The sequence below is a fragment of the Taudactylus pleione genome, unplaced genomic scaffold, assembly GCF_031769625.1.
Source record: "Taudactylus pleione unplaced genomic scaffold, aTauple2 ptg001312l, whole genome shotgun sequence".
NCBI lineage: Eukaryota > Metazoa > Chordata > Amphibia > Anura > Myobatrachidae > Taudactylus > Taudactylus pleione.
The window spans coordinates 79,763-97,332 of NW_028285712.1; the positions used below are offsets into that span (position 1 = coordinate 79,763).

At 45.2% G+C, this 17,570-nt stretch overlaps 1 pseudogene; it reads left to right on the forward strand.

Annotated features, from left to right (window-relative positions):
• The window catches only part of LOC148443287 (uncharacterized), a 223,309-nt pseudogene that overhangs the window by 71,276 nt on the left and 134,463 nt on the right, over positions 1–17,570 (forward strand).

A 17,570-nucleotide genomic window follows, 5' to 3' on the forward strand; every position in this document is an offset into this window, starting at 1 on the left:
ATACAGGGGGAGCAGCCTGTGGTGTCCTGTTATTACTATTATTATACAGGGGGAGCAGCCTGTGGTGTCCTGTTATTACTATTATTATACAGGGGGAGCAGCCTGTGGTGTCCTGTTATTACTATTATTATACAGGGGGAGCAGCCTGTGGTGTCCTGTTATTACTATTATTATACAGGGGGAGCAGCCTGTGGTGTCCTGTTACTATTATTATACAGGGGGAGCGGCTTGTGGTGTCCTGTTATTATACAGGGGGAGTAGCCTGTGGTGTCCTGTTATTACTATTATTATACAGGGGGAGCAGCCTGTGGTGTCCTGTTATTACTATTATTATGCAGGGGGAGCAGCCTGTGGTGTCCTGTTATTACTATTATTATGCAGGGGGTGCAGCCTGTGGTGTCATGTTATTACTATTATTATACAGGGGGAGCAGCCTGTGGTGTCCTGTTATTACTATTATTATACAGGGGGTGCAGCCTGTGGTGTCCTGCTATTACTATTATTATACAGGGGGAGAAGCCTGTGGTGTCCTGTTATTACTATTATACAGGGGGAGCAGCCTGTGGTGTCCTGTTATTACTATTATACAGGGGGAGCAGCCTGTGGTGTCCTGTTATTACTATTATTATACAGGGGGAGCAGCCTGTGGTGTCCTGTTATTACTATTATTATACAGGGGGAGCAGCCTGTGGTGTCCTGTTACTATTATTATACAGGGGGAGCGGCTTGTGGTGTCCTGTTATTATACAGGGGGAGTAGCCTGTGGTGTCCTGTTATTACTATTATTATACAGGGGGAGCAGCCTGTGGTGTCCTGTTACTATTATTATACAGGGGGAGCAGCCTGAGGTGTTCTATTGTTATTATTATACAGGAGAAGCAGCCTGTGGTGTCCCATTATTATTATAATTATACAGGGGGAGTAGCTTGTGGTGTCCTGTTATTATTTTTTTTTACAGGGGGAGAGCGTATTCTAACAGTTCCTTATCTGCACTAGCTCCTATAAGTTCAGTCTCACATAGAACTGATCTTAGTCAGATTATATAACGTGCAGATAACTCGAGCAGTTCCTTCTTAGGTGTAAAAATTCGCCTTTTGGAATCCCTCTCAATACAGGAGGAAAGTGTGCACTTGTGTTATGTAATACTGGAGGAAAGTGTGCACTTGTGTTATGTAGTACAGGAGGAAAGTGTGCACTTGTGTTATGTAGTACAGGAGGAAAGTGTGCACTTGTGTTATGTAATACAGGAGGAAAGTGTGCACTTGTGTTATGTAATACAGGAGGAAAGTGTGCACTTGTGTTATGTAATACAGGAGGAAAGTGTGCACTTGTGTTATGTAATACAGGAGGAAAGTGTGCACTTGTGTTATGTAATACAGGAGGAAAGTTTGCACTTGTGTTATGTAATACTGGAGGAAAGTGTGCACTTGTGTTATGTAATACTGGAGGAAAGTGTGCACTTGTGTTATGTAATACTGGAGGAAAGTGTGCACTTGTGTTATGTAGTACAGGAGGAAAGTGTGCACTTGTGTTATGTAATACAGGAGGAAAGTGTGCACTTGTGTTATGTAGTACTGGAGGAAAGTGTGCACTTGTGTTATGTAATACTGGAGGAAAGTGTGCACTTGTGTTATGTAATACTGGAGGAAAGTGTGCACTTGTGTTATGTAATACAGGAGGAAAGTGTGCACTTGTGTTATGTAGTACAGGAGGAAAGTGTGCACTTGTGTTATGTAATACAGGAGGAAAGTGTGCACTTGTGTTATGTAATACTGGAGGAAAGTGTGCACTTGTGTTATGTAATACTGGAGGAAAGTGTGCACTTGTGTTATGTAGTACAGGAGGAAAGTGTGCACTTGTGTTATGTAATACAGGAGGAAAGTGTGCACTTGTGTTATGTAGTACTGGAGGAAAGTGTGCACTTGTGTTATGTAATACTGGAGGAAAGTGTGCACTTGTGTTATGTAATACTGGAGGAAAGTGTGCACTTGTGTTATGTAATACAGGAGGAAAGTGTGCACTTGTGTTATGTAGTACAGGAGGAAAGTGTGCACTTGTGTAATGTAATACTGGAGGAAAGTTTGCACTTGTGTTATGTAGTACTGGAGGAAAGTGTGCACTTGTTTTATGTAATACAGGAGGAAAGGGTGCGCTTGTGTTATGTAGTACAGGAGGAAAATGTGCACTTGTGTTATGTAGTACAGGAGGAAAGTGTGCACTTGTGTTATGTAATACTGGAGGAAAGTGTGCACTTGTGTTATGTAATACTGGAGGAAAGTGTGCACTTGTGTTATGTAATACTGGAGGAAAGTGTGCACTTGTGTTATGTAGTACTGGAGGAAAGTGTGCACTTGTGTTATGTAATACAGGAGGAAAGTGTGCACTTGTGTTATGTAGTACTGGAGGAAAGTGTGCACTTGTGTTATGTAGTACAGGAGGAAAGTGTGCACTTGTGTTATGTAGTACAGGAGGAAAGTGTGCACTTGTGTTATGTAATACTGGAGGAAAGTGTGCACTTGTGTTATGTAGTACAGGAGGAAAGTGTGCACTTGTGTTATGTAATACTGGAGGAAAGTGTGCACTTGTGTTATGTAATACAGGAGGAAAGTGTGCACTTGTGTTATGTAATACTGGAGGAAAGTGTGCACTTGTGTTATGTAATACTGGAGGAAAGTGTGCACTTGTGTTATGTAGTACAGGAGGAAAGTGTGCACTTGTGTTATGTAGTACAGGAGGAAAGTGTGCACTTGTGTTATGTAATACTGGAGGAAAGTGTGCACTTGTGTTATGTAGTACAGGAGGAAAGTGTGCACTTGTGTTATGTAATACTGGAGGAAAGTGTGCACTTGTGTTATGTAATACTGGAGGAAAGTGTGCACTTGTGTTATGTAATACAGGAGGAAAGTGTGCACTTGTGTTATGTAATACAGGAGGAAAGTGTGCACTTGTGTTATGTAATACAGGAGGAAAGTGTGCACTTGTGTTATGTAATACAGGAGGAAAGTGTGCACTTGTGTTATGTAATACTGGAGGAAAGTGTGCACTTGTGTTATGTAATACTGGAGGAAAGTGTGCACTTGTGTTATGTAGTACAGGAGGAAAGTGTGCACTTGTGTTATGTAGTACAGGAGGAAAGTGTGCACTTGTGTTATGTAATACAGGAGGAAAGTGTGCACTTGTGTTATGTAGTACTGGAGGAAAGTGTGCACTTGTGTTATGTAATACTGGAGGAAAGTGTGCACTTGTGTTATGTAATACTGGAGGAAAGTGTGCACTTGTGTTATGTAATACAGGAGGAAAGTGTGCACTTGTGTTATGTAGTACAGGAGGAAAGTGTGCACTTGTGTAATGTAATACTGGAGGAAAGTTTGCACTTGTGTTATGTAGTACAGGAGGAAAGTGTGCACTTGTTTTATGTAATACAGGAGGAAAGGGTGCGCTTGTGTTATGTAGTACAGGAGGAAAATGTGCACTTGTGTTATGTAGTACAGGAGGAAAGTGTGCACTTGTGTTATGTAATACTGGAGGAAAGTGTGCACTTGTGTTATGTAATACTGGAGGAAAGTGTGCACTTGTGTTATGTAATACTGGAGGAAAGTGTGCACTTGTGTTATGTAGTACTGGAGGAAAGTGTGCACTTGTGTTATGTAATACAGGAGGAAAGTGTGCACTTGTGTTATGTAGTACTGGAGGAAAGTGTGCACTTGTGTTATGTAGTACAGGAGGAAAGTGTGCACTTGTGTTATGTAGTACAGGAGGAAAGTGTGCACTTGTGTTATGTAATACTGGAGGAAAGTGTGCACTTGTGTTATGTAGTACAGGAGGAAAGTGTGCACTTGTGTTATGTAATACAGGAGGAAAGTGTGCACTTGTTTTATGTAATACTGGAGGAAAGTGTGCACTTGTGTTATGTAGTACAGGAGGAAAGTGTGCACTTGTGTTATGTAATACTGGAGGAAAGTGTGCACTTGTGTTATGTAATACAGGAGGAAAGTGTGCACTTGTGTTATGTAATACTGGAGGAAAGTTTGCACTTGTGTTATGTAGTACAGGAGGAAAGTGTGCACTTGTGTTATGTAGTACTGGAGGAAAGTGTGCACTTGTGTTATGTAGTACAGGAGGAAAGTGTGCACTTGTGTTATGTAGTACAGGAGGAAAGTGTGCACTTGTGTTATGTAATACTGGAGGAAAGTGTGCACTTGTGTTATGTAGTACAGGAGGAAAGTGTGCACTTGTGTTATGTAATACTGGAGGAAAGTGTGCACTTGTGTTATGTAATACAGGAGGAAAGTGTGCACTTGTGTTATGTATTACAGGAGGAAAGTGTGCACTTGTGTTATGTAATACAGGAGGAAAGTGTGCACTTGTGTTATGTAATACTGGAGGAAAGTGTGCACTTGTGTTATGTAGTACAGGAGGAAAGTGTGCACTTGTGTTATGTAGTACAGGAGGAAAGTGTGCACTTGTGTTATGTAATACAGGAGGAAAGTGTGCACTTGTGTTATGTAATACAGGAGGAAAGTGTGCACTTGTGTTATGTAATACTGGAGGAAAGTGTGCACTTGTGTTATGTAATACTGGAGGAAAGTGTGCACTTGTGTTATGTAGTACAGAAGGAAAGTGTGCACTTGTGTTATGTAGTACAGGAGGAAAGTGTGCACTTGTGTTATGTAATACAGGAGGAAAGTGTGCACTTGTGTTATGTAGTACTGGAGGAAAGTGTGCACTTGTGTTATGTAATACTGGAGGAAAGTGTGCACTTGTGTTATGTAATACTGGAGGAAAGTGTGCACTTGTGTTATGTAATACAGGAGGAAAGTGTGCACTTGTGTTATGTAGTACAGGAGGAAAGTGTGCACTTGTGTAATGTAATACTGGAGGAAAGTTTGCACTTGTGTTATGTAGTACAGGAGGAAAGTGTGCACTTGTTTTATGTAATACAGGAGGAAAGGGTGCGCTTGTGTTATGTAGTACAGGAGGAAAATGTGCACTTGTGTTATGTAGTACAGGAGGAAAGTGTGCACTTGTGTTATGTAATACTGGAGGAAAGTGTGCACTTGTGTTATGTAATACTGGAGGAAAGTGTGCACTTGTGTTATGTAATACTGGAGGAAAGTGTGCACTTGTGTTATGTAGTACTGGAGGAAAGTGTGCACTTGTGTTATGTAATACAGGAGGAAAGTGTGCACTTGTGTTATGTAGTACTGGAGGAAAGTGTGCACTTGTGTTATGTAGTACAGGAGGAAAGTGTGCACTTGTGTTATGTAGTACAGGAGGAAAGTGTGCACTTGTGTTATGTAATACTGGAGGAAAGTGTGCACTTGTGTTATGTAGTACAGGAGGAAAGTGTGCACTTGTGTTATGTAATACAGGAGGAAAGTGTGCACTTGTTTTATGTAATACTGGAGGAAAGTGTGCACTTGTGTTATGTAGTACAGGAGGAAAGTGTGCACTTGTGTTATGTAATACTGGAGGAAAGTGTGCACTTGTGTTATGTAATACAGGAGGAAAGTGTGCACTTGTGTTATGTAATACTGGAGGAAAGTTTGCACTTGTGTTATGTAGTACAGGAGGAAAGTGTGCACTTGTGTTATGTAGTACTGGAGGAAAGTGTGCACTTGTGTTATGTAGTACAGGAGGAAAGTGTGCACTTGTGTTATGTAGTACAGGAGGAAAGTGTGCACTTGTGTTATGTAATACTGGAGGAAAGTGTGCACTTGTGTTATGTAGTACAGGAGGAAAGTGTGCACTTGTGTTATGTAATACTGGAGGAAAGTGTGCACTTGTGTTATGTAATACAGGAGGAAAGTGTGCACTTGTGTTATGTATTACAGGAGGAAAGTGTGCACTTGTGTTATGTAATACAGGAGGAAAGTGTGCACTTGTGTTATGTAATACTGGAGGAAAGTGTGCACTTGTGTTATGTAGTACAGGAGGAAAGTTTGCACTTGTGTTATGTAGTACAGGAGGAAAGTGTGCACTTGTGTTATGTAGTACAGGAGGAAAGTGTGCCCTTGTGTTATGTAGTACAGGAGGAAAGTGTGCACTTGTGTTATGTAATACTGGAGGAAAGTGTGCACTTGTGTTATGTACTAAACTGTTCCTAGCTGTCTTTTTCCTGAAAAGATCCGTTTGTATTTTGCCGTCTGGTGATCTTTGTATTCTCAGATCCGGGAACGTGACTTCTGTGTGGCTAGTCTCACAGGAAAGTGTTACGTTCAAATCGTTAGTATCGAGAACTCTGATGAACTCAAAAAACAATTAGATCGGACCATCCCAAAGAACAGAGGTTCCCAAAGTCCACCTTCACAGTCCACGTTTTAGGGATATCCATGCTTGAGCACAGGTGACTTAATTAGTACCTCAATCCATTTGATTTACCCATCTGGACTCAAGCTTGGATATCCCTAAAACATGGACTGTAATGGCGTACTTTGGGAACCTCTGCCATAGAATGATCCTACCTGTTAGTAAGGTACCTCTACTCCGGATCTTTTTGCCTATTCTAATTACAATGGGCACAAGATCACCTCAGCTATCTGCACGTTATATAATCTGACTAAGATCAGTTCTATGTGAGACTGAAGTTATAGGAGCTAGTGCAGATAAGGCACTGTTAGAATACGCTCTCTGACCTTATACCACTCAGACCAGTGCATATAAATACAAGCCTCCCTTTATTATATTATATAACTGTGATTGGTGATTCCTCATACAACAGTGCATTAGATTATTAGGGAACGTCATTCCAAATGCCTGATAGAGCATCTTATGAGATCTTCCATTAGAGGACAGCATTACAATTACTCACTATACTGTGGGTTATATAGATATAATACCTTTATATATTGAGCCCTTACATAGCTAGTGCTGTAATCAGACAGTGAGGAGGGTTTGTGAATACGTCTGCACACAGTCACTGTGGATACTAACAGTTGATGTGAGTTGAGTTTAATTAGATCTATGTGAATTATTATTTGTGAAGTGTCCATTGTCTACTGACACCCTATTCATACACTAATCATGGATTATTAAAATGTCATGACATAATATTCATATAATAATAAATAATACGTTAAGAACTTGATGTGGTAACACAACTTTTATTAACTGGTTTAATTTCATACTATTTTCTTTTCATTGTATACTTTATATTTCGAGGACAACATTTTTTACACATTAATATGAATAAAGGTTATATTTTAATATAGTTATCATATTCCCAAATAACTGAATGACAAAATTTTGTCATATTGAACTGATATAGGTCCGTGAGTGCCCCATAAAGGAATACTGTGTCTTTTTGTTTGTTATTTATAATATTATTATACAGGGGGAGCAGCCTGTATTGTCCTGTTATTATTATAATTATACAGGGGGAGCAGCCTGTGGTGTCCTGTTATTATTATTATTATACAGGGGGAGCAGCCTGTGGTGTCCTGTTATTATTATTATACAGGAGAAGCAGCCTCTGGTGTCCTGTTAAAATTATTATACAGGTGGATTAGCCTGTGATTTCCTTTTTATTATCATTATAGAGGGGGAGCAGCAGGTGGTGTCCTGTTATTGTTGTTGTTGTTATTAATTGTTATTATTATTATATACAGGGGAGCAGCTTGTGGTGTCCTGCTACAATTATTGTACAGGTGGAGCAGCCTGTGGTGTCCTGTTATTATATAGCAGCAGATACAGAGTTATAATAACACAAATGAGCTGTCAGATAAAGAAATAACACATAATAGGTATAACATGTATGTATGGGAAATAGCTTGTATCACGACAGTCAGAATCCTGATGCGCCCTATACCGTCTGCAGGATCCGGACGGGTCAAAATGCCGACAACTTCAAATGGTGAGTGTTAGGGTTAGGCTGTGGGAGTGGAGGGTTAGGGTACCGGAGGGGAGGTTTATGGTAAGGCTGCGGGAGGAGAGGAGGTGGTTAGGGTTAGGCTGTGGGAGGGTGGATTGGGTTTAGAGTTAACCTTAGGATACTTAGTGAAAATGTCGAGATTTTCAGTGTCGGGATTCCGATTCCGGCATTCCAACCATCTGCATTTTGACCATCGGGATGTTGAACCCAACCCCTTATGTACGAGGGTGGTCAATAAGGTAACAAGACCTCTCATGTGTAATGTTCTCTATTTCATTCTAATTACCCACCAGGACAGAGCAGGTAGACCACTGCTTCCCCTCACACCCATTACACTGCGCCTCATATCAGTCATACTGTCCCAGCATCAGGTGTAAGATGGCGGGGCTGGCGGTAACATGGGCACACATTAAGGTGCATAGTGTGATCAGATTTCTGTGTATAAAGGGCACATCAGCAGCTGTAATTCATCACCAGCTTATTGGAGTGTACGGTGATAATGTCATGGTAACAGGTTTGGGGTTGGTGCCTTTGATAACAGCAGGACATACATTCAAGATGAGCAGCCAAGCACGTCCACTCAGCCAACCGCATGCATGTGTTGTTACAGCGCTACCATTGGGAGATACTGGACCATCCTCCCTACTGCCCTGACCTGGCACTAAGTCATTTCCATCTCTTTGGACCATGGAAGAAGTACCTGGGTGGAAGGCGATTCACAGCCAACTGTGGATAAACAATCTGTACCAAGGCCATACTATTTATTATACGTATATGTACAAGGTGAATACATTTACGCAATGAGAGGTCTTGTTACTTTATTTATTGAACCACCCTCGTATATACCAGATGATACATAACAGGAGCTGGGGAAGGATGTGTGAGAAGGACACAGACAGGCCATGTAACAAAGGGCAGCACTCCCTGAGCTGAGACTGTCTGTCAGGGCGTCTTGTTATCCTGAGCAATAGAGACTCTCTCAGAGACAGCCAGTGGCTGTGACAGTCCCCAGATCCTCAGAGTGTCACTGATTATCCCCCAGGACATGTCTCACCCCACCCTACGCTGCACACGCACGGCCGGCAGGCTGGTCACACATGTAACATACATCTGAGGTGCGGTCATTTGTCATTTCACCATTTGTGCAGAGTGACTGATGGGATTCTGTATTGTGTAACCCTTTGTGTGTCCCCTGGGCTGCCTGCTGTCCTATCCCTGTGTTATTAACCTCTTCTGTTCCCTTCCCCCTCCCCTGTGTTACTGACACCTCTGTACAGCTGTTACACCCCCTGTTGTGCACTGACATGACTGGGGAGGTGAGGGGATCTGGGAGTGTATTCAGTGATATTTTGTGTCTCCCCCAATACACAGGGTTACACAGTAGTGAAGAAGACATTCGGTGAGTGTGAGACACCCAGCAGCCATCCCCGTGTGTCAGGAGAACTGAGCAGGACCCAGAGCCCCATCACGGTGCCTCCACCTCACTCACTGATACATGAGAGAGACAATGACCAGAAGATCCTGGAGCTCACCAACAAGATCATTCATCTGCTGACTGGAGAGGTGACTGCTGGGAATGGGACATTTTACAGTAACACCAGGGGATGTGTCTGGGTGATGACTGGAGAGGTGATTGCTGGGAATGGGACATTATACAGTAACACCAGGGGATGTGTCTGGGTGATGACTGGAGAGGTGACTGCTGGGAATGGGACTTTATACAGTAACACCAGAGGACATGTCTGGGTGATGACTGGAGAGGTGACTGCTGGGAATGGGACATTATACAGTAACACCAGGGGATGTGTCTGGGTGATGACTGGAGAAGTGACTGCTGGGAATGGGACATTATACAGTAACACCAGGGGATGTGTCTGGGTGATGACTGGAGAGGTGACTGCTGGAAATGGGACATTATACAGTAACACCAGGGGATGTGTCTGGGTGATGACTGGAGAGGTGAATGCTGGGAATGGGACATTATACAGTAACACCAGGGGATGTGTCTGGGTGATGACTGGAGAGGTGACTGCTGGGAATGGGACATTATACAGTAACACCAGGGGATGTGTCTGGGTGATGACTGGAGAGGCGACTGCTGGGAATGGGACATTATACAGTAACACCAGGGGATGTGTCTGGGTGGTGACTGGAGAGGTGACTGCTGGGAATGGGACATTATACAGTAACACCAGGGGATGTGTCTGGGTGATGACTGGAGAGGTGACTGCTGGGAATGGGACATTATACAGTAACACCAGGGGATGTGTCTGGGTGATGACTGGAGAGGTGACTGCTGGGAATGGGACATTATACAGTAACACCAGGGGATGTGTCTGGGTGATGACTGTATCACTGTGTGTGTCAGGTTCCTATAAGGTGTCAGGATGTCACTGTCTTATGTCTCCATGCAGGAGGGGGAGTATATAGAGGAACACAGGGCTTTGTGCAAGGACGTAATGATGGAGAATCACCGGCCCCTCACATCACTGGGTAAGATGAGACTATAACTTATTGTACAGGAGAGAGCAGGTATGGGGACCTCTATATACACACATCACCTGATAATCACATATATCAGTGTTCTCCCCAGGCACCACCCGGCACTTTGAGATCCTGCAAGTGGGGACAGTATCTGGGAGCTATATAAAAAGGACCAGATCCTACAGACTTTGCAGATTTTTCATAATCAGATGACTGAGGGGCCTATTCATCATCACTTAATTTTCACAAAAGAAAGTGAAAGTGCACATTTTCACCTGCAATTGTAAAAATTAACTTATCGTGCCATTCATCAAGTAGGTAAAGCAGGAGATATCACAGCTATCTCCTACTTACCTTCCTTTTGTGGAACGGCCTGCTGTCCCCACACACTAGTATGGGGACAGAATTCATCAAGCTCCGGAAATATAATATTTTTAGAGCTTGACTGTGGGAGCATTCGCCATCTTCAGATGGCGAATGCTCCTGCTATGGCATTGCAACCTGCTCCTTCCCTATGGTAAGGAGGTCCAGGTTGCGATGAAGGATGTTTTCAGATCCCTTCGCCCCTGTCTGGCTCCTTCCTTTGGATGTCGGGACTCTTATGCGCATGCGTGACCTGTAGGTTAAACATGCGCAGTCCCGTCACTGCTCCGCTAGGAGCAGTAAAAAGATTCACTGCTCCGAAAAGGAGCAATGAAGCGGCTCCCGGGGACAACTGATATCGCATCAGCTGTCATTGCGCCGGAGCAATGATGAGTTGCTCCGGTAGCCGCGGTGAGTCAGAATGTTAATTGTAGGGGTCCATTCAGACCCTGATAATTAACATCATGAATAGGCCCCTGGACCTCTAATAATAAGAAAATTACTATATGAATTGTTATTTCAAGTTTAATTGTAAGGTCAGGGTTTAAAACATTTTATTATTGCGAAGGCCCTCACCCGGCTACTTCATGATGCCACCCGGCTGGAAAAAATTTCTGGGGAGAACACTGTTTATACAATGTACTCAGTCACTGTGTGTCTCCTACGGATGGTCCCAGTGACAGTAATACCCCAGAGAGATATCCCCGTCCTCTGTATTCCCAGCACTGTACAGAGGAGAATCACATATATACATGTACTCAGTCACTGTGTGTCTCCTACAGATGGGCCCAGTAACAGAAATACCCCAGAGAGATGTCCCCGTCCTCTGTATTCCCAGCACTGTACAGAGGAGAATCACATATATATAATGTACTCAGTCACTGTGTGTCTCCTACAGATGGGCCCAGTAACAGTAATACCCCAGAGATATGTCCCCATCCTCTGTATTCCCAGCACTGTACAGAGGAGAATCACATATATACAATGTACTCAGTCACTGTGTGTCTCCTACAGATGGGCCCAGTAACAGTAATACCCCAGAGATATGTCCCCGTCCTCTTTATTCCCAGGATTTTACAGAGGACTATCACAGGATCCCACAGGAGCATCAGGTACCAAAGGGACTGTCACTATATGATGTGTAGAGATGCTGTGTGTGTCTAATACACTAATATTCTACTGTTTATTCTCAATTATTGAAACCAAACATTATTTAAAAAAAATATTTCTGTTTAGGGTGCAGCTCATACTAATAAGGCAGAAGATATAGAGGGAGAAGAAGAGACGTATGTGACTGATATAAAGGCAGAAGATATAGAGGGAGAAGCAGAGACTTATGTGACTGATATGAAGGCAGAAGATATAGAGGGAGAAGAAGAGACGTATGTGACTAATATGAAGGCAGAAGATACAGAGGGAGAAGAAGAGACGTATGTGGCTGATATAAAGGCAGAAGATACAGAGGGAGAAGAAGAGACGTATGTGACTGATATAAAGGCAGAAGATACAGAGGGAGAAGAAGAGACGTATGTGACTGATATAAAGGCAGAAGATACAGAGGGAGAAGAAGAGACTTATGTGACTGATATGAAGGCAGAAGATATAGAGGGAGAAGAAGAGACATATGTGACTGATATGAAGGCAGAAGATACAGAGGGAGAAGAAGAGACATATGAGAGGAGTGATCAGCAGTGTAAGGAGGAGGAAATCCATACAGATAGCACAGGTGAGTAATACACACTTACTACAGAAAACAGTCACATATTCTCCTTTCTCAGTCACTACAACAATCTCTTAGCCTACACCTTTCACTGTCAGTACAAACTAATGAGGGAAATGTATCTGCCTAGTTGGGGAGTCGGGAGCCATCAGCCTCTATTATACTCCTGCTCTCCCCCCTCACATCATGTCACTGTGTGCTACCAGCCCAGAGATCTGACCAGTCTCCTCCGGGATATGTTTAAGATGCCGGCGGTCGCAATCCCGACTGCCGGCATCTAGAATCCTTAATCCCGGCTAGGGTTAAATGACAGGCGTCTATAATCCAGACGCCTGTCATTTTCCCGACACTGGCGCCCGGCATCCCGATCGAAGGGATGCCGGGCGCTGCAAGCGGACAGCCGCAGGGGTGGGGGAGGGTTACGTTTAGGCCACCTGGGGGGAACTTAGAGTTAGGCACCCCCCCGGGAGGGTTAGGGTTAGGCTAGGGGGAGGGAGTGTTAGGGCTAGGCACCCCCACTGGGTCTTAGGGTTAGGCACCCCCCCCGGGATTTAGGTTTAGATAGCGGGGAAGGGGGGGTTAGGGTTAGGCACTTAGAGGGGGGAGGTTAGGGTTAGGCACCCCTAAGGAGGGTTAGGGGGTTAGAATAGAATAGTTTATACTTACCTTTAGACGATCGGGATTTCCAGCGCTGTCGGTCTTCCGCTGCCGGGTTATGCTGTTTTGTCGGGCTGCCGTAGCCGGGATTCGAACTGCCGGTCATGCGGCAGCCGGCATTCCATACCGAATGCGTCTCCTCCCCACACTCTCTGGTGTATCTCACACACTGAGATGGAGATCACAGCAGGGTGCAGCTAGTATGACCTGTGTGTGATATAATGTATAGACCATGCCTGCACTCTGTTACACATACTGAGATGGAGATATGGAGAGTATGAGGACACAGCAGGATGCAGCTAGTATGTCCTGTGTGTGATATAATGTATAGAGCACTCTGCACTCTATTAGTAGTGACTGTTTTAGCTCAGTGTAACATCCATTACAGTGTAGATCAGTGGTCGAAGTGGGAATTTGTAGTGGGGGTATGGAAAAAGTAAGGTTGTAAATATGCGGGCTCAGGCTGTGTATTTACACACACATTGCCGCCAGCGCGGCGGCAATGTGTGTGTTAATCAGCAGCCGAAGAGAGTCAGACAGACTCTCATTGACTTCTGCAGCGCCCACTGCAAGAGCCGGGCTGGAGCTAACTCATGAGCTGGCCTTCCAGCTCCTGCAGTGGGTAATGGGAGAGACATCATGACGTAGCTCCCATAATGCAGAGCGCGCCAGCCCGGGAGGACTGATGCGTGGATGAATGCGGGAGCCGGAGCGGGGATTCAGGTAATTTTTTATTTTATTTATTTTTATTATTTTTTTGTCAGCACTACTGGGGGGCACTACTGTGGGGGGGGGACTACTACTGGGGGCACTACTGGTGGGGGGGACTACTACTGGGGGCACTACTGGGGGGGGAACTACTACTGGGGGCACTGCATCGGGAAGGGAGACCTCTACTGGGGACTACTACTGGGGGGGCTTACTACTGGGGGCACAAGGGCCACTGCACTTGGAGGGACCACTACTGGGGGCACTAAATAGGGAGGACCACTACAGGGGCACTGTATAAGGGGCACTGCATAGGGGGGATCAATACTGGGGGCCTGCATACGGGGGATCACTACTGGGGGCACTATATAAAGGGCACTGCATAGGGGGTACCACTACTGGGGACACTGCATGGGTGGGACTACTACTGGGGTCACTATATAAGGGGCACTGCATAGGGGGTACCACTACTGGGGACACTGCATGGGTGGGACTACTACTGGGGTCACTATATAAGTGGCACTGCATAGGGGGGACCACACATTAAGGTGCAGAGTGATGAGAAAGGGGTGTGTCATGTTGGCACGTCCATTTTAAAGTGACCATGCCCTCATGACCATACCCATTTTTCGGCGCATAGGGGGGGCTTGCCCTGAGCTCCAAATACCCTAGTTACGCCTCTGTACACACAGTAGTGCCCATTACACATTATGCACTTTGAATTCCCCCCATAGAATTCACATGAAAAAAACACACATTGTCACCAATAACAAAATACAAACAAACACATTCCCCACAGTAATAAATACACACACACAGGCCCCCACAGTAATAAATACACACACACAGGCCCCCATAGTAATAAATACACACACACAGGCCCCCACAGTAATAACCACACACACACACACACACACACACAGGCCCCCACAGTAATAAATACACAGACATAGGCCCCACAGGAAAAACATACACCATAGAAGGTATTACTCACTAATCAGTCAACAGAGCTGCGGAGACATGGTACAGGTAGGCAGGTTGTCTCCTAGGATGGTGTCTGTCCAGAGGCAGTGTGTAGTCACAGAAGGAGTGGAGATGAGAAGAGGAGCAGGGAGTGGAGTTCCGACCTTCAACCCGCAACCCCAAAGGAGCATGAAGCAGCAGCAGTCAATTGAGGAGCAGGGGAGGTTAGGCACAGAGGGAAAGGAGATGTGGTTGTGAGCAGGGACCGGAGTTCCATCAAGCAGCAACCCACACCCTGTGGGAGCCAGGAGCAACAGCTGTCAAATAAGGAGAAGGGGAGGGGAGCGGAGAACAGGGACCGCATTTCCGACCATTGTAATCTGCAACCGCGTGGGAGACAGGAGCAGCAGTAGCAATTAATTGAGAAGGATGGGTGGGGAGGCACTGAGGGAGTGGAGATGATGTGGGGAGCGGGGAGCAGGGACCACAGTGTCCATCGGTAATCTGCAACACCGCGGGAGACAAGGGCAGCAGTCAATTGAGGAGGAGTGGAGGCACAGAGGGAGTGTATCTGTGTCTATGAAGAGGGGAGCGCCGGAGATCCATCCAGTAGCAACAGCAGACAAGGGCCATCCAGCCTCCCAGCCCTGTGAGCAGCAGAACTTCCGGCGAGAAGCAGCATTATACAGGCAAGTGGCAAGCCGGGCTCTGGAGTGTGTGGCTGTATGAGTCACACGTGCAGCCACTCCCCCGCTGTGCAGAAGGCCAGAAGCTCACTGTAGTGTACAGACACAGCAACTTCTGGGTCAGTGCAAATCGAAGTGCCGGTATGTCATACCGCCGCATACCGGCACACTTCGACCACTGGTGTAGATTATAGATAAGGTGTCTGAATTCAGTGCAGGAAATCCCAGGTTTAAGCCCTGATGTTGCACCCATAGTACATAACATATCATAAGAGAGAGAATCTGGGGGAAATGTATGAAGCCTTAGAGAGAGATACAGAGGAGAAATTGCCCACAGCAGCCAATCAGCTTCTAGCTATCATTATCAAGTACAGTCAGTGAAATGACAGAAGCTGATTGGTTGCTAAGGGCAACTTCTCCACAAACCTTCTGAAAGGTTTGGTACATCTCCCCCTTTGTAATTTTTAGTGATTACTCCCCGGCCAGTGTTACTGCTGCACCCTAATCCTCCTCATGAGAAACATCGCCAAATACATGATGAAGTCATTGGCCGCCATTCAGTATAGCGCGATGTTTCTGAGGGTGGAAGAGGAACTCTGATGAAAGTTCCGACCGCGCGGCTGTTTGACGGCTTAGCCCGGCACTAACAGCCTCACAGCCAGCACTTTAGTCGGAGAATGCCGGTTCTCATGACTAAATACCCAGGTTACGTCGTGAGAGCTGGCATTCTCTGACTTAACACTGCGCTGAATTTAATTGCTCCGGGAGCTCCCACAATCGCGACCACTGACTGTAGGAGATGTTGGGGTACAGCCGGGCACGTCTTATTATAGTTACACAGTATGGAGATGTAAGGGTACAGCCGGGCACGTCTTATTATAGTTACACAGTATGAGATGTTGGGGTACAGCCGGGCACGTCTTATTATAGTTACACAATATGGAGATGTTGGGGTACAGCCGGGCACGTCTTATTATAGTTACACAGTATGCAGATGTTGGGGTACAGCCGGGCATGTCTTATTATAGTTACACAGTATGCAGATGTTGGGTACAGCCGGGCACGTCTTATTATAGTTACACAGTATGGAGATGTTGGGGTACAGCCAGGCACGTCTTATTATAGTTACACAGTATGGAGATGTTGGGGTACAGCCGGGCACGTCTTATTATAGTTACACAGTATGGAGATGTTGGGGTACAGCCGGGCACGTCTTATTATAGTTACACAGTATGAGATGTTGGGGTACAGCCGGGCACGTCTTATTATAGTTACACAGTATGGGGATGTTGGGGTACATCCGGGCACGTCTTATTATAGTTACACAGTATGGAGATGTTGGGGTAAAGCCGGGCACGTCTTATAGTTACACAGTATGAGATGTTGGGGTACAGCCGGGCACGTCTTATAGTTACACATTATGGAGATGTAGGGGTACAGCCGGGCACGTCTTATTATAGTTACACAGTATGGGGATGTTGGGGTACATCCGGGCACGTCTTATTATAGTTACACAGTATGGAGATGTTGGGGTAAAGCCGGGCACGTCTTATAGTTACGCAGTATGAGATATTGGGGTACAGCCGGGCACGTCTTATTATAGTTACACAGTATGGAGATGTTGGGGTACAGCCGGGCACATCTTATTATAGTTACACAGTATGAGATGTTGGGGTACAGCCGGGCACATCTTATAGTTACACAGTATGGAGATGTTGGGGTAAAGCCGGGCATGTCTTATTATAGTTACACAGTATGGAGATGTTGGGGTACATCCGGGCACGTCTTACTATAGTTACACAGTATGGAGATGTTGGGGTACAGCCGGGCACGTCTTATTATAGTTACACAGTATGAGATGTTGGGGTACAGCCGGGCACGTCTTATAGTTACACAGTATGGAGATGTTGGGGTACAGCCAGGCACATCTTATTATAGTTACACAGTATGGAGATGTTGGGGTACAGCCAGGCACGTCTTTACAGTTACACAGTATGGGGATGTTGGGGTACAGCCGGGCACGTCTTATTATAGTTACACAGTATGAGATGTTGGGGTACAGCCGGGCACGTCTTATTATAGTTACACAGTATGGAGATGTTGGGGTACAGCCGGTCAC